This window comes from Bos indicus, chromosome 3, assembly GCF_029378745.1.
Source record: "Bos indicus isolate NIAB-ARS_2022 breed Sahiwal x Tharparkar chromosome 3, NIAB-ARS_B.indTharparkar_mat_pri_1.0, whole genome shotgun sequence".
Lineage (NCBI taxonomy): Eukaryota > Metazoa > Chordata > Mammalia > Artiodactyla > Bovidae > Bos > Bos indicus.
Genome location: NC_091762.1, coordinates 39120193 through 39146454, shown reverse-complemented (window position 1 = coordinate 39146454; position 26262 = coordinate 39120193). Strand labels below are relative to the sequence as shown.

General features: G+C 37.6%; 1 pseudogene; it reads left to right on the top strand.

Annotated features, from left to right (window-relative positions):
• The first annotated feature begins 10174 nt into the window (after nucleotides 1-10174).
• The window catches only part of LOC139180206 (large ribosomal subunit protein eL43-like), a 33244-nt pseudogene continuing 17156 nt past the window's right edge, over nucleotides 10175-26262 (top strand).

Sequence of the window (26262 nt, the reverse complement as noted above, 5' to 3'; positions counted from 1 at the left end):
ATAGCATTGAAACATGTATATTATCATACGTGAAACAGATCACCAGTCCAGGTTCAATGCATGAGACAGGGTGCTCAGGGCTGATGCACTGGGATGACCCTGAGGGATGAGATGGAGAGGGAGGTGGGAGGGGGGTTCAGGATGGGGAATACATGCACACCTATGGCTGATTCATGTCAATGTATGGCAAAACCCACTACAATATTGTGAAGAAATTAGCCTCCAATTAAAATAAAAAAATAAGATGACAGAGAAAAAAAAAAAGATGAGAGAGGGAAAAAAAAAAAGAAGGTCAACTGTATCATGGCTGATGGAAAATAAAACTTTTGGTGGTGAGTATACTGTAGTGCTTCAGAATTTGAAATATAATTTTCCATACCTGAAATTTATATAATGTTATAAACCAAGGTCAGAGAAGGTAATGGCACCCCACTTCAGTACTCTTGCCTGAAGAATCGCATGGATGGAGGAGCCTGATAGGCTGCAGTCCATGGGGTCGCACAGAGTCAGACACGACTGAGCAACTTCCCTTTCCCTTTCCCTATTCATTGCTGCTGAACATGTAAAATGATGAAGACACTTAGGAAAACAGTTTGGCAAATCAACAAAATCCTAAATGTAGAGTTACTACATGACCTGGCAATTTCACTCCCAGATATATAGCCAAGGAAATTAAAACATGCTCACAAAATGTTGATAGCAGCATCATTTATAATAGCACAACAGTGGAAACAAATCAAATATAAATCATCTGATGAATATATGAATAAAAAAGTATATTCACACAATGGATGTGGCTATAAAATAAATGAAACTCTGCTCATGTTACTACATGGGTGAAATTTAATCATACTACACTAAGGAAAGGAAGACAGTCACAAAAGACCACAGAGTGTTGAATTCCATATGTGAGATGCCCAAAAGAGGCAACTATATATAGATAGAAACTAGACTTGGATTAGTGGTTGCCTGCCTTCAGATAAGACTTTTTTCTCTGAACTTCTCAAACTTTTTTTTGCTCTCTTCATCATGAATGATCTTTCTTCTGTTTGCCTGAAGCCCAATTATTTGGGACCCTAATACTGGAGTGGGTAGCCAATCCCTTCTTCAGGGGGTGTTGCTGACCCAGGGATCAAACTTGGTTCTCCTGCACTGCAAAGAAGCTACCAGGGAAGCCTATTTGATAATTACAGCTACAAATTTATTACTTTCACTTCGAGTTTCTCCATTACTTAATATGCACAGGTCCTTTACACCTTCTTCTTACCATTCTTTTTTTCTCATTATCTACTTATGGATATTTTTGTGGAAAAATATGCATAACATAGGGTTCACTGGTGGTTCAGTGGTTAAAAAAAAAAATCTGTCTGCCAATGCAGGAGACACAAGACATGGTTTTGATCCCTGAGTCAGGAAGATCCCTTGGAGGAGGAAAAGACAACCAATCCAGTATTCTTGCCTGAAAATTTTCATGGACAGAGGAGCCTTGTGGGCTATAGTTCATCACACTACAAAAAGTCAGACATGACTGACTGTACACACACACACACATAATGCTTATTATTTAACTATTTTTAAGCATACAGGTCACTGGCATTAAATATATTAACATAATTGAACTATTGCCACCATTCATGTCTAGAATTTCTCTATCTTCTCAATTTGAAACTCTGTACTCATTATACAAAATCCCCATTTTTCCTCCCTTCATCTTCAGACAACTACCATTCTATTTTCTGTTTCTATGGATATGGCTTATATGTACCTTCTATAAGTGAAATTACACACCTTTTGCAACTCTTATTTGAGCTGTCTATTTGATAAAAATTTATTCAAGGTTCATCTATGTAGCACATATTAGAATGCTCTTTATTTTTAAGGCTGAGTAATATTCCACTGTGTATATATATATATATATATATATATATATATACACACACATATATATACCACATGTTGTTTATCCATTCATCTGCAGAATGGAGAAGTCACTTGGGTTGTTCCCATCTTTTGCCTATTGTGAATAATGATGATATTAATGGGTGTATCTGTAGAGTCCATGTTATTTTTTTGTGTATATACCCAGAAGTGGAATTGTTATATCATAAAATAATTGTATGTTTAATTATTTGAGGAACTACTATAGTATTTCCCATAGAAGCTACATGTTCTACTCCATTCAGGAAGCTATGACAAAATATCTTAAGCCAGGCAGCTTAATTTAACAACATTTGTTTTCACACATCACATATTTAAGAGCAAAGGAAAGTGAATATGGTCAATTCACTGACTACCAATGAATCAGCTTTGATATCTGTAATCCTATAAAAATTTAACCAAATCACATCCAATAGTATATTAAAGAAAAAGATAAAATATAATTTGGAGATTCATTTTAAATGGAAGTTGCTACTGGACCCTGATAATATTGAATACTTGATCATGACACATTACATGTTTTTATAATCCAAACTTCCCATAATGAACTAGATATTATACGGCCAACCAAGATATTGAAGTACGTGTATGCAAAGTACAGCATCATGTGGAAGATACAAAAGTTATAAACAGATGGCTTATAATGTACTTGCTCCAAGTGCATTACTATCTCTCCCTCACTCAAGCAAGAAAGTAAGCAGAAAAAAATATGTGAACCTAGGCCCATAGATTGCAGTATTATATACTAGAAGCGTACTGCATCATTATATCTCCAATCAAGGTAACAGGAATCCTCCTATTGGAGAACACTTTAAATGGTACATCTAGACACCCAGTCTATGGGAAGGAGAAATTATCTCAGGACATTGATGTCTGTGTTCACTGTAGCAAGATTGTTCAGGCATTTAGAAATAATCAAGTTGGAAGAGTTAGATCATAAAGAAGGCTGAGGGCCAAAGAACTGGTGCTTTTGAACTGTGGTGTTGGAGAAGACACTTGAGAGTCCCTTGGACTGCAAGGAGATCCAACCAGTCAATCCTAAAGGAAGTCAATCCTGAATATTCATTGGAAGGACTGATGCTGAAGCTCCAAAACTTTGGGCACCTGGTGGTAAGAGCTGACTCTTTAGAAAAGACCCTGATGCTTGGAAAGATTGAAGGCAGGAGGAGAAGGGGATGACAGAGGAAGAGATAGTTGGATGGCATCACCAACTCAAAGGACATGAGTTTGAGCAAGCTCTGGGAGATGGTGATGGGCAGGGAAGTGTGGCATGCTGCAGTCCCTGGGGTCGCAAAGAGTTGGGCACTAAACTGAACAACAACAAAATTGGAAGAGTGGTAAAAAAGTAGATCTATCTAATGGGTCATAGAGATGAGTCTCTCAAAAGTTGCTCTGAATGTAATGAATTTTAAATCTAAAACAAACAAAACAAAAAGCAACAAATAAGACAAAAAAAAAGTCTGCCTTGGCATAGCATGCTCTTACTACAGTGTTCAGGCAGACAAGATGACCGTTATGTCACTGCACATTTTACTGCAGCTGAATTGCCACCTGATGGCAAAGAGAATGTGGAAGAATAATAGAAATTTTGTAAACACCAGCAGTGATTCTTAGATATTTATCCACAGTTTTAATATATATGCATTTATGCCAATTTCATTCTCTCCCTCTCTGTCTCATCTATCACTTTATATAAAAGTTACATGAGTGATAATATAGGCTTGAGATTGCTGTTATCAAAGAGGAATTGTAACTAAATGGAAGAATGAATCTCACCCAGAAATGAAATTATGAGTTGATATCTTTGAAGATATCTTAATTTTATAAGAGGGTAATGATAATCTTTTCATATTTAAGAGATGCATTTGCTCACATTAGTTAAAGCATGCTACTGTCTGGAAATGTATGGACAGATATTGAGTAGTTGAACAGGTCAAATACATTGTGTATGATGAACTGACATTAAGCATCTTTTTAGTGCTCAAGTGGACCTTCAACAAAGAACAGACTGGAAAGTTGAAACTACTTTCCAAATTCCCTTTCATTTGGGTTCACTGATGAGATGTTCTTTGCCAACTAAACCATCAGGTAGTTCCAAGTTGGACTTCAGTTGGCTTCCCCAAATTTCTGCTGAATGAAAGCCAAAGTTAGACTGTTGAATGGCATGAGAGAGAAAGAACCAGAGTATTTTTCCTCTCTCTGTGCTTCAGGCTTTATCTTTGGCAGCAAGTTAACTTTTCCACAGCTACTAATCCAAAATGGAATGGCCACTATGGTTCCTTTTTCTTGGATAGCTCTGGACTCTGATGATGTTTTCTCTTTATCTTGTCTTTCGTTGAGAAAAGTAACAGTGCTTTCTTGCCCTTTAATCTTGAGAGTTGGGGAAGGAAATCACTATTCACCACTGGCATCTAAAAACTGCCTTTATTAAATTCCCTCTCTCTTAAGTTCTGAGACTGGTTTTTGTGTTCCTGGGTAACACTAAAATATTATGGACATTTCAAACAAGATCTTTGAGTTATAGATAGAAGCTGTTACACTAGACTCGGCATTCAATGTCCCATCAAAACTGCATTTGTATCAGGAGTCTGTTGAATTAAATCAGCATTTCAGGGATCTACTCACTGTTTTGTTGATGTTGAGCTGCAGATGTGGCAGTGGCTTCCTGTTGCTAATTTTCAAATATACAGATGGCAGCTAAGGCAACATGTTCTCAAACTTACTGTTTCCAGTGATATGATCTGATTTTCTAAACACTTTCTCTTCTTTAAAAACAGAAAAAAAAAGTAAAGCCTAAAATGGACCATTTCCTTGTGCTAAACCCTAATTAATACAACCTGGGTATTTAAAAATATACAATTAAGGTCAGGTTCACATACATTTTACATTACATTTTAAAATAGTTTATATTTTTTCTGATCCATATTGAACTATAATTTTTAAGGAAATTATTGTTTAAATTGTAGATTTTCTTATAATATTCAATATTCTTCTCTTAAAAAATAGTTTCTAGCTATTCACAGCCCTTCGAGAGTTTCATAAAGCTTGGATTGATTAAGCAAATAAAAACTAAATCCTTAGTTGAAAGGCAATTTACAGGAGTTATGTTGTCATGAATTTAAAATTATATTGTTAAAACAACTTTTCTCAAGGGTATCCAATAACTTGAAATATCTAATAACATGAGGGTTTAAAGTTTAAATAAAACTCAATTTCTCTTGGGAAGCTTTTTTCCCCTGTTCTTAGGGATTTCGGAATTAAAATATTAATACATATTACAATATCTTAATTTGTATTTTAATCCAGCAAACATTTCTTTTAATCAGAGTGGTGTTACCAGTAGGACTATGTGATCTGGAAAGCTGAGCTGTATATTTGATCTGAATTAATAAATTTTTAATGCTAATTATTATCCTATCAAGAAGACTGCAAACACCACATAGTATATATTACTAATAAAAATAGTGAAGGACAGAGTTACAATGTGTAGAAAATAAAAATGAGATAAGACATGGTGACTTTGAAGGAGATGGAATTAAGTTCTAAGATTTCTTTATAGGAACATACAAAGAAATATATACATATGTATATGTAAGTCTATTTATATATAAATTTATGAAAGAGAGGCAGTATCTACCTACCTATTTATAGAGAGGTCTACATACAAATCGATAGATAGATATAGATACAAATAATAGCTATAAATATAGACAAAGAGTAATTCTTTAGTGTTCTAGGAGTGTATATTTTATGTAAACTTAATAATGCAAAGCATATAGTGACTCCATTGTAATAAGTCATTTGGCATCTTCACAAAAACTGGTAAATTTTAATTACTACAGCAATTAGGAGGATCTTAGAAAATACTTATAATTAGCTGAAGTCATATGTTTTTGTTGTCACCCTGGAGCTTTAAGGTTGCCATATGTTGTCTTTAATAATTGCTACAGTTGTCTACTCTATGCAACATAAATACTTATTAAGTTACAGTAGTTTACATAATACATTCAACTGTAACAAATATATGTTTAAAAAATGCCTGTTTTTCTTTTCTCATTTTATTTAAAAATACATTCCTCTTCCCTCCACAAAACAAGAATCAAAGGAATATTCAAAGAAAATCATATGGGAAATAATGTAAGCAAATAAAAACAGGCATACTGAAGTAAGGATCAGAAAATCTGGAAATTAAGAAGTTTTTCCCTCCGTGGTTTGTGATGTGGGAAATAATATTTAACCTGTTTCAGACTATTTGTCACTTTAGTTCAAGTAAATTAATAGAGATGAATTCTTCTTATGTACTTTGAATAGAATACAACATACAAACTGAAATATAAGTTTAAAGTATTTTAAACTTGCTTTTCTTTGAAGACAGTTTTGAAATCAGACATTAATAAATTACATGATGCCTCTGATGATCAAGAGAAATACCAGGAACATCCCTTATAATAGAACTCCAGAAGCTATGGAGAAAAAGGATGACACACCCTATTCCTTTTGCTTCAAATTCTTCTGCCTAGAACATCTATATCTCTCCTTGTTTTTGCACTTATCCTAGGGCCTGGGCATGGGTGTTAAGTCGTTTTAGTAGTGTCCAACTCTGTACAACCCTACCGACTGCAGCCTGCCAGGCTCCTCTGTCTGTGGGATTCTCCAGGCAAGAATACTGGAGTGGGTTGCCATTTTCTCCTCCAGGGGATCTTGCCGACCTAGGAATCAAACTTGTATCTCTTACATCTCCTGCATTGGCAGGCCAGTTCTTTCCCACTAGCGCCACCTGGGAAGCCCATCCCCGGGCCTGCCGCTGATGCTAAGTCACTTCAGTCGTGTCCGACTCTGTAAGTGGTAGATTCCTTTAGAACCACTCTTGATAAAGAGTTCAAGAGTAAGCTTTAGTTTTCTCTAGGTATTAGTGATCCTTTTATATGTGAACTGACTTGCTCAGGATCCTATTTTTCTAAAATTCTCTGAATTCTGTGGAAACAGAAGCTCCCTTCCAGTCAGAGTGAATGAAACTAAAGCCTTTAAGGAATAAATAATATATAATTACATTTACATTAATATGGGCCATTTCCACTATCTAACTCTCTCCCCTGAGCCACCACAACAAAGATGAGTAAGGCAGAATTTTCCTCTGAAATTTTATGCAATTTTGTAGTTTTTCTTTAAAAACTGTTAGGATGAACTCCATCTTGAATTATTTCCTTTTTCTTTTCCTAATGCTCTTATGCATTAAAAATATCCCTCTACCTTTCAGAGGAGATTTTAATTGACTAGTTACAATCTTTTGCCTTTCCAAGGCATACTGAGCTTCCCTTGTAGCTCAGTCGGTAAAGAATCTGCCTGCAATGCCAGAGACCTGGGTTCAATTCCTGGGTCAATAGAGGACATGGCTCATATTAATTTAAATGTAATTCCATATTATTTGTTCTTTAATGGCTTTAGTTTCATTCAGTCTGATTAGAAGGGAGCTTCTGGTATGCAATATGTAAATGTAATATGAATTACATTTAAATTAATATGCTTCCATATGTGACAGGACACACACGAGATAAGGATGTGCTATGTCTGAGATCTTTTTCTAACTATACCACTGCCCTGCTTGTATTCAGTACTTAACATTTTATATATTTCTGGGCACTGAATTTCTCACGTTGCTGAGCTCTGATCAGCATCAATAAGATCATATTTTTGTGTGGAGTGGAGGAGAGTAACAGAGTCTATACCAGGAAAGTTGTACATCAGTCTGTAAAATCATAAAATGTTGGAGTCTCTTTCCTCAGAGATCACCTCCTGACTGTGAGGTAAAACTGTTTTATCTAGGCATTTCTGATGCCTTGTTTTATCTGAAAAAGACAATCACAAAACTATTTCCCCAAAATGCAAGCCTTGGGCTTGGTGGGCAGTCTTGTATTCCATTGGTGTGATCTAGATCATAATTTTTTTAATAATCAGGCATCAATCATTTCATTTATATTGAAATAAATAACTTTTCTTTGACACGTTTTTTATTATTTATTCTTTTTGAACACCATCAGGGACTTATATTTTCAAAAACAACTAGCTTTAGCAGTAAAAAATATTTTTAAGATAACATAATTATCAAATTGTATTTTAAAACATTGTTAAATTTTGTGCATCTGAAATTAACAATGAATTCCCATATATTATAAACTTCCAAAAAGAAATTTCCTGGAAAATTATCTTTCAATAAAAAAAATTTATCTTTAATGAAAAATTAATCTATCCATTTTTTCTTACGCTCATTGTTATCCAAAAGGAATGTCTGTATATATCTAGTTAAATATTCTCATTAAATGCTATCATTTTCTAAGAGATTGTTTTATATACAAAACTGTTCTCGTACACTCAAAAAACATTAAATTATACTAAAATTCATGAGACTGTATCCTTAGAAATATAATTTGACAAAACAATATAATTTTAAAACAAAAGCAAACCAGTCTTTCTAGATAGTATAATATGAAAGGGCTTATCTTAAGAAGAGATGAACTTTGAAGAAAGAATTTGGCTGTGAATATTTCAAGATCAGTAACACATTTTTGAGAGAGGTATTGTTGATTTTCACTTCCAGCACTCCTCAAATGTGGCAATAGATGGTTGCCAATTATACTCATAAGGTGTATTAAACCCAAAACTAATTTAGGAAACCACCAACTTGAAAAAAAACTAAAGCTAACAACAATTACAGAGGTGTGACATTGGAAGAGAATAGACAGTTTGGATAGATTCATGCCTATACCAAAGTCTAAAGTATTAAAGACAAATTATTTAACTTGTAAAACTAGCTAGCATTTTATAAAAAAGAATTATAAATTTATATCCCAATGGGAAATCATACACTGGTATTCATTCTAACTGTATCAAAAATTTTAATATAAAAAAACCATATAAGAATTAGATGTAAAATTAGCATATATTAATCTCGAATGGTAAGTTTGTAGCTATGATATTAAAGATAAAACTTGAAATCTAATAATTTTATTACGTGGAAATTAAATTCTAAAATCATATTTTGCAAGACTAAAAGCACTATAAACTAAAACTACAAAGCAAAAACTTTTTCCATGCCCTAGTGACAGTTTTCACATATATATTTAATATGTAAAGGTAATGGAAATATATATTAGAAAATGAAAATAGTCTTGATCCAATAAAATAATGCTTTATACAAGTTACAAAATAAGCTTTTAACATAACCTTTTATGTTACAAGGTTGTTACATATATTGGTAAAATACTCAAATTTGCCAGTAATAAAACAATTGCAAACTAAATGGCAAAAGCAAAACGGTTTTCACTTTGCAAAACTTTATAGTAAAAAGCAATACTAATAACCAATGCAAGTGACTGTATGTGGAAATAAACTGCTTGTAAAGTTTCATAAAATACAATCTTTGGAGGAATAAAGATATTCCTATCCTTAAAACTTTTCTTACTCTTAATCCTAAAAATATCTCTTGCAGAAAAACATATCAAAATGGAAAAGTGTAAAATCAGCAGTATTATTCTAATGGGAAGATTTTAGACATGACTTTATTCCCCAATTGCTGAGATCTTTGATGAGTATCTAGTGACTCTTCATGACCACATGGACTGCAGCCTGCCAGGCTCCTCTGTCCATGGGATTTCCCAGGCAAAAATACTGGAGTGGGTTGTCATTCCTTTCTCCAGGGAATCTTCCCAACCCAGGGATCAAACCCTTGTCTCCTGCATTGCAGGCAGATTCTTTACCATCTGAGCCACCAGGGAAGCCCTATTTTAAAGTCTATACACATCAAGGTAAATAAGACAATGCACGATTTAAGAAACCTTAAAATTTAATGTATATATTCAGGGAGTATATGTTATTATATCCAATGAAGCTTACTAAATATGTGTAATAGGTTTTTGTCTCCTAAAAGCATTAGGGGAATGTTAATATTATTAAAATAACCTCTGGTCCAGTCCATCAAGTTATAGTTGGGCTTGTTTGGCTTCTTTTTCTTTTTGTGTTTAACCATTTCCGAGGTTCTATGTTGCTATACGTGATATTCAGTTTCCAACATGGTCCCCAATAATTTCAACATTCCCACCCACACTTCCCTCCTTTGGTGAACTGCAATCAGTAAGAAACAGCGGTGTGTGGCTTCTCATGTTAGGTCATGAAAGATATATGACTTCCATCTTATTCTTTCTCTGTGGTCACTTTCTCTTGGAATAGCCACTGCCATGTTATGAGGACATTCAAGCAGCCCTATGGAGGAGTCCAGGTAAGGAGGAACTGATCTTTCTGCCGATAACTAGTCCTGATTTGGGCTTCCCTGATGGCTCAGTGGGTAAAAAAATCTGTCTGCAATGCAGGAGACACAGGAGATGCAGGTTCGATCCCTGGGTTGGGAAGATCCCCTGGAGAAGGAAATGGCAACTCACTCCAGTATTCTTGCTTGAAAAATCCCAGGAACACTGGAGCCTGGCAGGCTATAGCCCTCGGGGTCACGAAGAGTTGGACATGACTGAGCATTGGAGTCAGAGAGAGCCCCAACTTGCCAGGTGTGCAAGGGAGTCACCTTGCAAGTGAATGCACCAGTCTCATGCAAGTCTTTACATGATTGGAGCCCAAGATGATATTTTAACTGCCACTTCAGGAGAAGTCCTAAACCAGAACTCTAAGCCACTTCTAGATGCTTGACATCATGAAAAAGTATGATACAATAAGTATAAAGTACTCATTTTTCTGGTTCCAATACGCACAAACACCAGTTACCATTGTTTAGTTAAATAACACTAGCTCCCTGATGACACTATTCAAATTATATAATACATTGCTATTGCTATTGCTAAGTCACTTCAGTTGTGTCCAACTCTGTGCGACCCCAATAGACGGCAGCCCACCAGGCTCCCCCGTCCCTGGGATTCTCCAGGCAAGAACACAGGAGTGAGTTGCCATTGCCTTCTCCAATGCATGAAAAGTGAAAAGTGAAAGTGAAGTCGTTCAGTTGTGTCCAACTCTTCGTGACCCCACGGACTGCAGCCTACCAGGCTCCTCCATCCATGGGATTTTCCAGGCAAGAGTACTGGAGTGGGGTGCCATTGCCTTCTCCGATATAATACATTAACTATGAGTAAATATGGAACACACAAACTTGAACACACAAGCTCTTCTTTCCATAAATTTCTATGTAAATATACATGGTGCTATCATTTTCAGTGAGTAATCATGTCATTTTTTCCAAATCTGTCACGGATTGGTCACTGTACATTTGTTGCTCAGTTCATTCACAAACTGCAAGGTGTGTAGTTGTGTTGCTACTATGCATCCTAGTGACACACCCACACATCAGCTTATGAAAATGGATAATCAAAAGAGGGCACTGATGGGACTTCCTTGGTGGTCCAGTGGTTAAGACTCCATGCTTCCACTGCAGAGAACACAGGTTTGATTTCTGGTCTGGGAACTAAGATCTTGCATGGCATGTGTTGTGACCAAGAAAGGAAAGAGGGAGCTGGCCAACAAAGATGAAAGTGCAGCAAAGAAAAAATGTGAATATTTTGTTGCACTGCACAAATAACTGCAGGATTCAGATCAAGTGTAAATCTAGTTTTAGAAGAAATTTCAGAAGAGCCCCACATTTACTTTAATGACCTTGTCACCCTTTTGAAATCCTTAATTTTTTTCTTGAACATTTGTTTTGTCAATGAAGTCTCATAAAATAACTGAGTATACATGAGAGCAAAGGAGACACAATGTGTGCCTGCCATTTCTTGCTCAATCATTTGCAGATAGTTTTTGCATAGAACAGTATGCAAAACATACTGTATCCCATACATGCAAAACAACAGTATCCCATTTGCATAGAATTATGGTAGACCCTCTAGGTGTGGGAGGTCAAAGGAAGCATAGGCATATCTCATTTTATGGTGCATCACTTTATTGTGCTCTATAGATATTCTTTTTTTTTTTTTAATTGCAACCCTACACTGTATAAATCTATTGGTACCATCTCCCATAGCATTTGCTAACTTTATATCTCAGTGCCACATTTTGGTAATTTTTGAAATATTTCACACTTTTTTTTTTTTTATTATATTTGCATGGTGACCTTTCAGAGAAGGCAATGGCACCCCACTCCAGTACTCTTGTCTAGAAAATCCCATGGACGCAGGAGCCTGGTAGGCTGCAGTCCATGGGGTCGCTAAGAGTCGGACATGACTGAGCACTTCATTTTCACTTTTCACTTTCATGCATTGGAGAGGGAAATGGCAACCCACTCCAGTGTTCTTGCCTGGAGAATCCCAGGAACGGGGGAGCCTGGTGGGCTGCTGTCTATGGGGTTGCACAGAGTCGGACACGACTGAAGCGACTTAGCAGCAGCAGCAGCATGGTGACCTTTGATCAGTGACATTAGAATTATAATTATTTTGGGGCATCACGAACCACACCTAAATAAAACAACAAACAATCTTATAAATGTTATGTGTTCTCCCCTCTCCCCTCTCCTCAGTCCTCCCTATTCCTTGAGACAAACAATACTAAAATTAGGCCAGCCAGTTAATAATCTTACAACTTCTGTGTGTTCAAGGGAAAGCAAGAGTCACACTTCTCTCACTTTAAGTCAAAAGCTAGAAATAATTAAGTTTCATGAGAAAGGCCAAATGTTAGGTGACTTGCACCAAACAGTTAACCAAGTTGTGATTTCAAAGGAAAAGTTATTGAAGGAAAGTAAAAGTGCTCCATCAGTAAATATACAAATGATAAGAGACTGAGAGTCTGATTGTTGATATAAAGAAAAGTTTTAGTTGTCAAGATAGAAGATCAAACCAGCCAGAACATTCCCTTACACCAAAGCTTAATTCAAAGCAAGGCCCTAAATCTTTTCAATTCTATGAAGGCTGAGATAGGTGAGGAAGCTGCAGAAAGAAAGATTAAAGCTAGCAGAGGGTGGTTCATGATGTTTAAGGGAAAACACCACGTCCATAACATAAAACTGCAAAGAGAAGCAGCAAGTACTGATGTAGAAGCTGCAGCAAGTTATTCAGAAGATCTGATTAAGATAATTAATTACTTACACTAAACAACAGAGTTTCAGTGTAGATGAAATAGTCTTCTATTGGGAGAAGATGCCCTCTCAGACTTCTATAGCAATAAGTCAATGCCTGGCTTCAAAAGACAGGCTGATTCTTATTAGGGGTTAATACAACTGGCGACTATAAGTTGAAACCAGTACTCATTTACCATTCTGACAATCCTAAGGCCCTTAAGAATTATATTAAATCTACTCTGCCAATGCTCTATAAATGAACAAGAAAGCCTGAATGACAGAACACCTATTTACAAAATGTTTACTTAATATTTTAAGCCCACTGTTGAGATCTACTGCTCAGGGAAAAAGATTTACTTCAAAATATTACTGCTCAGGGATCATGTACCTTGCCATCCAAGAGTTCTGATGAAGATGTACACAATTAAGGTTATTTTCATGCCTGCCAACACAATATCCATTCTGCAGTCCATGGATTGAGGAGTAATTTTCAACTTTCAAGTCTTATTATTTCAGAAACACAATTCATAGGCCTATAGCTGCCAGATATAGTGAACCTTCTGATGGTGTCAGGAAAAATAAGTTGAAAATATCCTGAAATCTATTCACATTGTAAATACAATTAAGAACACTTGTGAGTCACTGGAAGGGAGCAAACTATCAATGTTTACAGGAATTTAGAAGAAGTTTATTTCAATCCTCGGGAAATACTTTTAGGGATTCCAGACTTCAGGGGAAAAAGTAAGTACAACTGTGGCAGAAATAGCAAGAGAACTGGAATTACAAGTGGAGCCTGAAGATGTGACTGAATTGTTGCAATCTCATGATAAATGGATGAGGAGTTGCTTCTCATGAGCAAAGAAGGTGGTGTATTGAAATGGAGTCTAGGTGAAGATGCTGTGAAGACTGTTTAAAGGACAACAAAGTATTTAAAACATTACATACACTAAATAGATAAAGCAGTGACAGGTTTGAGAGGATTGATCCCAGTTTTGAAAGAGGTCCTATTGTGGGTAAAACACTATCAAACAGCATTGCATGCTACAGGCATATTACTGGTGAAGAGTCAACTGATGTGGCAAGTTGTATTGTTGTCTTACTGAAGAAACTGCCACAGTCACCTCAATATTTATTAAACATGAATAAGTTTTGTGAAGTGTTCTACTCGGGGCAGGAATAAAATACATATGCATAGATTAGCTATGAAATATGGACTGTACAATTTCTGTTATTCCTCATACACATGAAATGCCCTTACATTTGCTTTTAAAACTGGTATTGAACAAAATAAATATGAACAGAAAAATTCATGTTAATAATTAAAATTTTAATTTTCTTTACTTAGAACTATGTTAATTAGCAACACAATAATGTGATAAGTTGAGACACAAAAAGAAAAGGAAACACAATAAATTAATAACTTCAATATAGATTTTTCCCTCTTTTTTAAACACATCCTTTCCCCCAACCTCCCTGCACAGAAATGATGTAGCTGGCCCTGATTGAAGACAAAGTTACATAGTTAAAGAATGCAATGAAGTCTAGGATATATAGACTGTTTGGGTAGTCTCATGTCTCAGAAAAACTAGAGATCCAATTTTAATTAAGAAATAGCATTCACCTGCTGTCTACCACTTCCACCAATCCCTGGTGGCACCTGGCTGGTGAAGAATTAGCTGGTGCACGTGTGCAGGCCGTGGGATTCAGTGTCCTCAGAGCACTTTGTCCTCAGGGCCCTGTGTGTGTGTGTGTTGATGGGGGTGTAAGGGTGTGCCTGGCGGGGTGCACTAACTCCTGGCACCAGCATCTGCCCCTCCTGATGCTGTGAGGCAGCTTTCAAGGAGCCTGGTACAGGTTGTACAGGGGGCAAGACAGCTTTGCTCAGGTAAAACAGGATGGCCGGGGTAGGCGCTCACCTCTAGAGGCTCAAACTGGACCCCAGTCTGGTAAAAAGTATGCTGAACCCAACGTCCTGCAGCTCAGGGTTGAACAGACTGTGACCCCTGCCCTGAGAGGTCCACAGCCCTGGGAACCAGCCCATTCCATCTCCCTCCACAGTCCATCTAGTGTCATCTGCCAGTCACCGGACAGTGAATTCTAGAGGTAGGAACATGTTCGTATAAAGTGGAAGACGAAGGGAAGGAAATCTGCCCAGTGACCCTGAAGTGACTCTGCTGAAGCCATTAAACACAGAAAGTCTGGAAGGAGCACCTGTCTATTGCAGAGATTACCCCTTCTAGCTGTGCAGTGCAGTGGTAAGGATAGCATCTGAATGAAACTGCAGGAAAAACATCCAGTTTACATGGCTGGCCCCACAAGGGGTGGGGCATGCACCTTGGATCAAGGCCTAGAAGTAGAAGGGCAGGCCAGGGCCCTCTTCCTGAGGCCAGAGGGCAGTTCTGAGGATTCCATCACTTCCCACAACTGGAGTAACATCACAAACGCAGCCAGATGTCTGCCACCCAATTGTGGCCTTGAGGGCCAGGGTACAAATACACTGGGCAGGCACCATCTGACCATCAGGTTCTCTCTTCCCTGCCATTCACGATAGCCCCAAGCTAGGTTCTGCACCCCCATCCAGTCACCAGACAAGTCCCCGGGGTCCATTCACATCAGTCATCATCAAATCCTCAAGGACTACCAGCAGTCCCTGCACACCAGCTGCCGTTTTCACTGACTTGTGACCTCATCTCGGCTCCCCACCCTGTCACAGCCCCTCCGTGTTCAGGGCCCCTTACTGCCCCTCCCGCACCCTCAAGTCCCATTTCATTTCTCTGAAGCTTCCTGTTTTCGATGGTCTCAAGCCAGGTGGCACTGCCCGCTCTGCCTTACTTTAGAGGCCCCTACAGCTGCCCCAACTTAGGGCTCATCACCTGTCTGCAGCCCAAAGCGCTCAGCCAGACAAGCGTTTCCTGTACCATGCACAGAAAGCCAAGTGGCCAACAACTGAAAACACTTTATTTTTTACAAAAGCAGCATATAGAGTAGGGGGAAGTGTACAGGGACGTGCAAAAAGGAGAGATGGGAGCAGAGGCCTGGACTTACCTGGAACCACCTCCAGGTCACTGATGCTGGGCCAGGGTGAAGAGAGTGTGTGCTGGGCAACACCTCACGCTGAGCAGTGCAGGAGGAGCAACCTGCGCCAGTGCTGGAGTCCACGCCCTAATTCATTCTGGGAGCCGGCAGGTGAACCTGCACCAACACCCCACCACCATCTGTAGGTGGCTCTCTGCAAAGACACTCAGGAAGGAAGGAGGGAGGGAGGGATATATTTTTAGAGTGGATCATTGATACAGAGCTAGACCTGTGGGGCTCCTGGGCATAAAAACCTTCCTGAGATCCCCATTTCGTTGATTATAGGAAACAGGCTTCTTTCAGCCTCCTTGACCTCCTATAAGTTCCAACCAGCAGGTTCAAGCAGTTGTTAATTAGGGAACAGAGGGGATGATAGAGGAGAGATTGAGAGTCTAGAGAAACAACAGTGTAGCCTGGGGCAAGGTCCTGGTTTCCCATCAAGGGAACTATATCTTTGAGCTGTTTTGCAGATACTAAAGCTCCCAGTCTCCTGGAGAAGGCAATGGCACCCCACTCCAGTACTCTTGCCTGGAAAATCCCATGGACGGAGGAGCCTGGTAGGCTGCAGTCCATGAGGTCGCTAAGAGTCGGACAAGACTGAGCGACTTCACTTTCACTTTTCGCTTTCATTCACTGGAGAAGGAAATGACAACCCACTCCGGTGTTCTTGCTTGGAGAATCCCAGGGACGGTGGAGCCTGGTAGGAGGCCGTCTATGGGGTCACACAGAGTCGGACACAACTGAATCAACTTAGCAGCAAAGCTCCCACCAGGTGAGAGAAGTTAATGGTTTAGATGATATGCTGCCCACAAGGCATGGAGATAACAGACCAGCTAGAACCAGAAAGTTGATAATGCTGACTCCCACTTGCCTCACCACCACCAAGTCAGAAAAACGTCCAGGAGCTGATCACACCCTCTTTGAACCATTAATATAAAACTTCTCACTACCTCTCTATGTTGGGACACACAATTTTGAGGGCATTAGTCCACTGTGGCCCCCTTTGCCTGGCAAAGCAACCAAGCTATTCTTTTCTGCTTCAGCCAAAAACTCTTGTTTCCAAGATTTAATTCAGTGTCGGATACTGAAGCCAAATTCAGCTTCAATCATTAAAGAGCAGTCAGTTCAGTTCAGTCGCACAGTTGTGTCCAGCTCTTTGTGACCCCATGGACTGCAGTACCCCAGGCTTCCCTGTCCATCACCAACTCCCAGAGCTTACTCAAACTCATGCCCATTGAGTCGGTGATATCATCCAACCATCTCATCCTCTGTCAGATTCATTCTAAAAAGTCATGTGCTCTCCATGAGATTTCTCTCATAATTTTCCCTGAAAATAGAATATTAACGTTTAGTAATTGGACAGATGGAGTAGTGATTCCCTCAGTTTTTAGAATGTTTATCACAATGCTACCATGCTAATATACAGCTTCCTCTTCCAGTGGAAGCAGGCTATTGTAAATCCACAGATAAGTGGGATGCATAAGGAATAGTTGGACTTCCACACACATTGTGCTATGAGTGCAGTTTTGTTTATAGACTGTATAAATAGAGAATCTCAGCTGCATCATTGGAACTAAATGCTAAAGACTTTTTCTAACCCACTTCCTCCATTCAGGCAAGTATTAGAGTCACCCTAAATCAAGTGTCACACTTCCTTTCAACTTTTTTTTCTTAAAAATCAGTTTTCACACATACAAAAATTCCCAGAAATTCACTGGGACTTATGCTCAGGTGCTGTTTTCCAGGTGTTTCTGTTTTTATTTATTTATTTTTTTCCAACTACAATTTTATTTTATTTTTAAACTTTACAAAATTGTATTAGTTTTGCCAAATATCAAAATGAATCCGCCACAGGTATACATGTGTTCCCTCAACTGAAAAAAGAAAAGAAAGAAATGCATACAGGAAATGGCAAGCAAAATGTTCAAAGAAACGAGTGTCTTATACAAGTATTAACATATACGCACATGTATTAGGTGAGAAAATTTCATATTTATTGAATACAGAATTTTTATCTTCTTTATATTATAGTGTCATTTAAATTATTCTTTTAGCCTAATATCATAAGAGACATTCCAATTCCCAAAGCTTTGACATCTGTGCTCTTTGCAAACCTTTGCCCAATGTTTTTATTAACTCAATTTAATAGAACCTTTTCTATGGTGACCTTAAGAATTTAATAACTCCTCAATGCAAGGACAATACCACCTGCAGGCTCCACTGGGATTAAACCGTGGTAGTTCAATATGTCTGCTGGTACGCACTGAAGACAGAAAGGAGTGGGGGAAGCAGCCACACAAATCAGTCGCTTCCCTCTAACCAACAAGTACTGCTACTATTCATGATGGTCAGTCCCAGACACATGTAGAAAATGTCTCCGGTTGCTAAGGCAATACGCAGCTCACTTGCAGCTCTTAACTAATATTAATCTAACTTTGATCGTGTCAGATAGGCTAGGATCTTCAATTCCAAAGTGTCTCTCTTCCTGAGAGACACTGTGCATATCTTATAGATACGATCAATATGTTATTAGTCAACAACCTGACACTAGCCCATGAATTAATCCCTTTCTGTCAACCTGGCAGTTTCTAGTCTTTTGTAACCTCATCTTCTCAGTATGGATGGGACCCAGCTTAATCCAATTAAGATAAAATTAAACTTTTTTCTTGTGGTAATCTCCATCTATGTTAATTCAAATCTCTGAGGACAGCTGCTCCAAGCAAATAATTTTATGCTTGACCTTTTATGTGCAACATTAAAGTAGCTTTCAGATGTATGCACAGGACATCAATAAGCTGTCTCTATTGTCACCCTCCCTTAACATCCTAGTAGTGCTGGAAAAAAATTCAACTGAACACTGGGGATTGCTAAATGACAGTCATATATTTATTTGGGTTGAAAAAAGGACTCTGTCACTTTAGCTTTGTGTTTAGTATACACAGGACCTTTGTGTTTTTGAAAAGTAAATTAATAATAAGTGGTGATCATACTGTGGGCAGTATTGTGGTTTGAAGAGCAAAAATGTAATATGCAAAACCAATCATTTATTTTCCTGGTCCTTATGTGACACTATCTGCTAAGAAATAAAGCACTAATTGGAAAGATTAGCTTCTAAATTGAGGCATTAACATTAGGCATTCTATCATTTGACTAATGTAAAGATTATATTAGGATAGTGTCTCAAGCTTTATTCTTAAGAACCTAGAAAGCTCAGCTTTGAACCTTAGTGACTGTCATGTTTTAAAGATTGCAGATCTAGTAATCCCCAGGCCAACATTTGAAAGGGGTTTATCTCCTGGGCAAAATTGTTTCCATTTAATATCCCTTCCTTCCTCTTCTAGTGCACCCTACTCTCACCCCTTAGCTGACTTTGGTCTCCATCTAACCTCTTTTAAGGCATTTAGGGAAATCTTGCTTTCCTCTCCAAAAGAACTTGTTCTGAGGGAAAGATAAATGACAAGTCATTTCCACTTCTATGTGAGTTTAAAAAAATACATTGCCTCCTCCAGCTCTGTGAGAATAAGTCTTTGACCCTGCTACTGAGAAGTGAATATTGATAAGGAAGCAATGAAAATAGTTTTACTTCAACAAACTCTGGATATTAGTTTTTGTTCACAGGTGATTATTGCATAGGAAGCAAAGATTCTAAAAATTGAAAATGGTCAGTGAAGACTAATTCATTTTGCTGTTTCTATCACCTGAAAAATCCATGTGTGTGTATATGTGTGTGTATATATATATATGTATACACATCAGTTCGGTTCAGTTGCTCAGTTGTGTCCAACTCTTTGCAACCCATATATACATATACATATATATATATTAATATATATAGCCTATATGTTTAGTAGAAAGTGTTTTGATAGAATAGCAAATATCTATATACTTTGGCTATCTACATTTTTATAAATGACATCTGCTTGAAATTCTTGAAATTCTTTGGTATGCTCAAATATTAAACATTTTCTCATCAGTTCTGGATTATTCTGTCATTTCCCCTGTAAACAGAGAATTCCCCCATCCTCTAGCTTTTTCCTTCAAAAATTCCATGTAAGTGTGTTGAGGATTTACAATTTTCCAAGTCCCTTAGTTTATTTTTCACTTTTTCCTATCTCCTTTTTGCCTCTAGACACTCTTCCTGTTCTTTTACTTTTTTTTTTTTTTCCTCACTGGCTTAATTCAAATGTGGACCACTGTTGCGTTCTGGACTTCCTCTTTAAGTTCACTTTATTATATTATAAGGGGGGCTGATAATGAGTAAGATAATCCAGAAAACCTCCCTTGATTCTCGCCTTCCTACTGGGGTGTGGATATGGTGGCCTGTTTAAACAGATGATTACAATACCTCACCCAGGAGTATAGAAGCCAGGATCAGTGCTTCTAATGGGAAAGCATTTCTCAGAATGCTGAGGAAGAATTAAAATGTCAAAAATCAGTAAAGTCAAATAGATTGGAGAGAAAACGAAGAACTCCCCAGCAATTGCCCAGTGAGATTAAGCCAGTTAAAATGTGTTTGGGTTTTTTTTTTTTTTTTTTTTCATTTTGTATGCTTTTCTTTTTTATTAAACGATTAAACAATTTTGCTATGTGAAAGCATTCTGCCATGTTATCAATTCATCCAAAAAGCAATTTCTTCTGGCTACATAAAATGCCACATTTGGGCTGTCCCAGCTAAATTAACCTTTTCTTCTTTTTTGGACACTGAGTTGGTTTCTAGGGGTTTACCTTTATATATATATATATTTTTTTTTTTGAGCAGCTAACTCTACTCAGCAAAGTTTCGTATCTCCTGGGAATGAGACCTGGGCCCAGCCTTGTCCCCAGACAGGATCCCCTGGACCTGAGAGCCCCCAGAGCCGAGGCACTGAGCTGACCCTGCATTTATTACTGCCAGTCCCCTCGGGTTCCAGCCCTGCAGCTGTGGGCCCTGGGAGGGTAGCAGACCTGGTGAATGGAGCCCAGGAAATGTATCAGGAGAAGTTGCTTCATTAAGGGATCCCCACAATAAAAGGATGGTTGAATCGGGTGACTCCTAAGACCATTTCCAGTGTCCTAAGGAATTACAAGTTTGCAGAGTAGTTAAATTTCTAAAATATCGGAATACTACATAGCAAACAGCGTTAGTGTTTGTTTGTTTGTTTTTTTAATTTTTCAGCACTTTATTATTTTTTTTTTGATAAATTTAACACCTTTTATTGCCATACCTCATTTTACTGTGCTTTGCTTTTAGTGAGCTTTATAGATACATGTTTTTTTTTTTTTTTTTCCTTGTTAATTTTCTGTTTAGTTGATCTATCCATAAGTATGAGTGGGGTATTAAAGTCTCCCACTATTATTGTGTTATTGTTAATTTCTCCTTTCATACTTGTTAGGATTTGTCTTACATACTGCGGTGCTCCCATGTTGGGTGGATATATATTTATAATTGTTATATCTTCTTCTTGGATTGATCCTTTGATCATTATGTAGTGACCTTCTTTGTCTCTTTTCACAGCCTTTGTTTTAAAGTCTAATTTATCTGATAAGAGTATTGTGACTCCTGCTTTCTTTTGGTCCCAATTTGCATGGAAAATCTTTTTCCAGCCCTTCACTTTCAGTCTGTATGTGTCCCCTGTTTTGAGGTGGGTCTCTTGTAGACAACATATGTAGGGGTCTTGTTTTTGTATCCATTCAGCCAGTCTTTGTCTTTTGGTTGGGGCATTCAACCCATTTACGTTTGGGATCTCTACAAGAAAATGCATCCTGTGCTGGAGCTCAGAGGCCCCAGGTTCAGCCTCTGTGGGGGCCAGAGGGTAGCGCTATACTCAGGGAAGCAGGTCCAGGCCACCCGCTGCCCTCCCAGCTACCCCACACGTGGAAACTTTTTCATGGCATTTTATTTCTCATATTTTATCTTTAAAACAGCTACTTTGTTTCTTAAAACAGGGTAAACACACTTATTTCATGTCTTATGTCCAATAAACTGCAATGTCTTAATTTTGAGTGTATTTGCTGCCTACTATTTCTGCTGGCTAACTCTCATGGTTTTTTGATTCCTTGTGTGCTTTGTGATTATTAAAGCTCATGGGACTGTGAGATTTACGTCTTGATTGATGTAGGAAGGAATGAATATTTAATAAAGAATTATTTATGTTCCTCCAGAAATAAATTTGTGTTTCACCAGGTTTCAACCACAAATTCAAATGAGAGTCATAAAATTATGAATCACCAGCAAAAACTTTCCCCCTTCCTCCAAGGGCCAGTTAAGATACATTTTTTGTTCCTCTGTTATGTATGTCCAGTGTACTTCTACTTCATATTTAAGAAGAGAATGTAACATGTAGATTCTAGCTAAATGTAAATTGTTTCTTATTCGATTCCCCACAAATCTGCCTACCACAAGACTTAACCTCCTGTCCCTTAATTTCCATAGTCCTCAAAAATCACAACTCCTATAAGTATAGAATTGATCTCAGCTAATCTGTAGCAAACTCATTTATTTCCAGGAATGCCTGGAGCCTTGGTGTGTCTCTTGGTCAAAACTTGACTAATTTGTACTGAATAATGATTAGTGTAGTCTCGTGCTAGAATTTGAGACAAACCAGAAGGCAAGTTGCACCAGCTTATCAAGAGTGTTTATAGAAAAATGAACAGGTTGATGGTTTGCACTTCATTTCTGTTCTCTTGCATCCCACTATTAAACACAGTAATACAGGGGAGTTTTTGCTACACTAACAGAGAAATATAAAAAGTCCTCCTCCTTCAATGAGATAAAGATGCCCCTAAGACCTAGCGAACGGCAGAGGATGAGATGGTTGGATGGCATCACCGACTCAGTGGACATGAGTTTGAGTAAACTCTGGGAGTTGACAATGGACAAGGAGGCCTGGCATGCTGCAGTCCATGGGGTCGCAAAGAGTCAGACATGACTGAGTGACTGAACTGAACTGAACTGAAGACCTAGGTAGTCTTTCTCCCCATCATGTAATGATTAACAATCTGATGACAAACTGTGAATTGTGTAACTAAGAAGGGACTCTGGGAGCTGTATATGTAAGTCTTGGACCTGTCTGATGTTTGCCTGTGCTTTTCTTCCTCCTGCTGTACATATATTTTACCTTAGTGAGTATATACCCCATGGAGTATTATGAGTCCTTTCAATCACCTGACCCTGTGTAATTGCTGCTCAACCATTTGGCCGTACCCTCAGGGCAAAGCTTTCAGAACATTCTTGCCTGCTGCTCAAGTCCCAGGATTCCTGCTCTCTTTGTTTTTATCCTCCTAGAATTTCATATTTTCTTGCCAGATCAGCTTTCCATTTTTTAATATTTTAAAAATATTTTATTGAGCAGTTTTAGTTGCTTTCAGTGAGAAGGTCATTTAGGATGTCTGATATGTCATACTGACAGAAATGTAAGTCAGTGAAAATTAATATAGAGAGAAACTGTAACTAAAGGAGATACCACCCAGTATTTCCTCATCAGAATATTAAGAATTGCCTTTACTGAAATAAATTGCCAAATGCTCATTTTGCATGCCACTATTACCATCACTATTATATATACGTGCACACACAACTACTTAGCAATATGTATGTGTGTATGCAATTTATGTATAGAACAAATTAATAATTTTAAATGTTGGGGAATTTACAATGTTTCCAAAATATTTTTCAACTTAGTTGATGTAGTGGAATAATCCATTATTAGTATACTTTACTTTAACCTAAATATTATCCCATAGAAAATGACAACTTACCATGAAAGAGACTAAGCCTTGTGCATAATTTTCATCCCAATGTGAATGAATGAATATATTATCTTTTTATTGATTACAATTTGTAATAAGAAAGGAAGGGGGAAATGATGGGTTCATTGGTAATCTGGAAGAAGTCTTATGGGAACAGAGATGTATGCTAGTTCAGAAGAGGAGAAATAGGAAGAATCTAGGGAACGAAAGGCAAAGTTGATCACATGTGCTTAGTTCTGGGCCAATATGTCCTGAGAACCCATGAAGAAGTGTTGTAGTTTCACCTAAAATGCTTCAGTTGGCTAGGTTGTATCTATTTGGCAAAGTAAAGGAAAGAGGTACCTCATTGCTTTATGTATCTACCCACTTGGCTTCCTTTTAATTGGCACCTGCCCCCTATCTGAGTGGTAGGTGGCACAGACTCAGTGAGTGTTCTGCAGCTGAGCAGCTATGTTGTGTCAGCCTCCTTCAAAAAGACTCTAAGCTTCATTTTTGAGCTTCGGAGATTTTAGTTGGTTTCATTTGTAGAATATCTACAAATAAACCTTTCACCTGAAAAAAGATGAAAGACGTTTCACATAGAGAAATCATCCAGGGACCCAAACAAGGAGACAGCTGGAGATAGACTATTTAAAAATCTGTTCCGCTGGTTCTGATAACTTAAAAGGATAAAAATGTCTGTATAGAGCTGAGAGGGGGGAATAAGGCACACAGTTTAGTGGCTTCCTTCCATTGGCTTTTTGTCCTTCTAGTTAGCTGAAGAGGTTATTTTCTTCTGTAAGAAACACACCGCTGTGATTTTTTTTTTAAGTAAATAATAATGTTTCAAGAGCAATAGTCAATCCTTAATTGAATGTCTGGTAAAATTCTAGATCTGTCAAAATATTTTTTTGGGTTCAGATGAAACTAGACAACATTTTAATTTTAAATAAAAAACAATTAACACCCTTGTTTCCAGTTAGTTTAATGCTGAAATGGGAATGAAGGTTATCTATCAGTGGATATTTACAAGTGGCAGTTACTTTACACTATTCTTATAACCTCAGTAAACAAATGTCAGTACTTATAACAACAATAGCAGCTTTCCTACCCTCATTTTTGGGAGGTGGGTAGTAGAAGGCTTAGGAACATAAGAAGATTATAATTTTATGTTCAGATTTGTTCCCATTCCCCCATAACAGTCTACAACTATAAAGTACACACTCTCTGGAGCCGAAGTATTCACATTATCTGCCTATTAGCTCTGCAATGACAACCAAAGTATTTAAACTTTATAAGCCTCATATTCTGTATCTGTGAAATGGAGACATCACAGAGTTCTTGTACTAATACATAGTTGAATACATGAGTTTGTGTAAAATAACTACAGTGATTAACCAAAGTTAATCCTAAGTATTAGTACTAAGTATTAGCAATAATTATCACTAAAAATTGGAAAGCTCTTTATTAACTTTTGATCAATTGATAAAGAAGATCAGGAAGAACATAAGAAATTTGGTTTTATAAACATATACCTTTAGATGAAAGAAAATTTCATTTTCTCACCATGGGAAATTAAGGACAACCTCTGAAACTCCTGGGGAAAACAGGCAAATTTCCTATCTTGTTTCCACAGATAGTAAAAATATGTATTTTATTACTTACCCAGATTGAGATGCTGAGGAAAGATAATACTGTAACTGTAACTTGGGAAAGTGGTAGAACATGGTGACTATATTGTAAGGATTCAAATGCATAACAATAAAAATTCATAAGGTTATCACTACTTGTTTCTATTGTTAGACTTATTTTTTAAGCCACACAGATCTAGAAAACATTTTTTTTTCTTATTTTAAAACGTATCATAAATCATAGTTGTGCTGCTGCTGCTGCTGCTAAGTCGCTTCAGTCGTGTCCGACTCTGTGCAACCCCAAAGACGACAGCCCATCAGGCTCCCCCGTCCCTGGGATTCTCCAGGCAAGAACACTGGAGTGGGCCGCCATTTCCTTCTCCAATGCATGAAAGTGAAAAGTGAAAGTGAAGTCGCTCAGTCTTCGACTTAGCGACCCCATGGACTGCAGCCTACCAGGCTCCTCTGTCCATGGGATTTTCCAGGCAAAAGCATAGTTGTGCAGTGTCTGTTATATACTAAATGCCCATTAAGTGACAAAGTTATCATTGTTTTTATTGTCATCCTTGTCATTATTACTATTATTAGTACAGATTGTATTTGAAAACCCAGACCTTGTTTATTTTTTTGAAATAACTCTTAAATAAGATATCAAAATAATAAGTAATACACACAGTAATGGCCACCCACAGAATACTGACATTAAGCAACATTTTGTGCAGCCTTTTATTCCATACATGAATAAGAATAGACATAAAGCTCTTTTTCATAAAATAAGTATTGGGTACTTTTATTTTACTTCATTATTAGTTTGTTTAAACAAACTTTGTGGAATGTTCCCAGAAATTCTGTTTTCAAATGTCATCCTCA